The sequence below is a fragment of the Nannospalax galili genome, unplaced genomic scaffold, assembly GCF_000622305.1.
Source record: "Nannospalax galili isolate Female #2095 unplaced genomic scaffold, S.galili_v1.0 scaffold110, whole genome shotgun sequence".
NCBI classification, from domain to species: domain Eukaryota; kingdom Metazoa; phylum Chordata; class Mammalia; order Rodentia; family Spalacidae; genus Nannospalax; species Nannospalax galili.
Window position 1 is genome coordinate 2,194,353 of NW_008328707.1, and position 1,171 is coordinate 2,195,523.

The following is a 1,171-nucleotide window of genomic DNA, read 5'->3' on the forward strand; positions in this document are numbered from 1 at the left end:
AGCAGAAATATTTGGACAAACCGCTTAGTAAGCAAAACTAAGATAATTTAAGAAATCAGAAGAATGGCATATGCAGGAATTGTGTGACACCATAAAAAGACCAAACTTACGAATCATAGGCATACAGGAAGGAGAAGAACCCCAAGATAATGGCATGGACCATATCTTCAACAAAATCGTGAAAGAAAATTTCCCAAAATTAAAGACATGCCCATACAAATACAAGAAGCATATAGAACACCAAACAGACAGGACCAGAAAAGAAACTCTCCATGGCACATTATAGTAAAAACACTAAACACACAAAACAAAGAGACAATACTGAAAGCTGCAAAAAAGAAACAACAAGTCACGTATAAAGGAAAACCCATTAGGATTACAGCTGACCTTTTCAGTGAAAACTATGACAGCCAGAAGAGCCCAGACCAAGCATTCCCAGTTTTAAATGACCACAGATGCCAACCCAGATTACTATATCCAGCCAAAATGTCTATTATAGTCGAAGGGGAAAGAAAAATCTTCCATGACATAAATAGGCTGAAGGAATTCATGTCCACAAAACCAGCCCTTCAGAGAGTTCTGGAAGCAACACAAAGAGCTGAAGAAAGGAATGACTATACCCAAGGGGTTGCAGAAAGAATTCCAACGAGGGTATAACTGTGGAAAAGTACAGCTATAACAAGAATGTAAACAGAAATAAAAATGATAGGATTCGATACTCATTTTTCAATAATAACTTTAAATGTTAACGGACTGAACTCTCCAGTCAAAAGACACAGACCATGTGAATGGATTAAGAAACAAAACCCATCTTTTTGTTGTCTGCAAGAAACTCATCACATTTTCAAGGACAGACACTATCTCAAAGTGAAAGGATGGAAAAAAATATACCAAGCAAATGGCACTAAGAAAAAAGCACGTGTAGCAATTCTAAAATCTGACAAAATAGACTTTAAACTAAAACTAATCAGAAGAGACAAAGAGGGCCACATCATTCTGATCAAAGGAACAATGAATCAAGAAGATATTACAACCATGAACATATATTCACCAAACTCAGGTGCACCCAACTTCATAAAAACAATACTACAGGATGTTAAGACCCAGATTAATCCCAACTCATTAATAGGAGGGGACTTCAATACCCCATTGTCACCATTATATAGTTCAA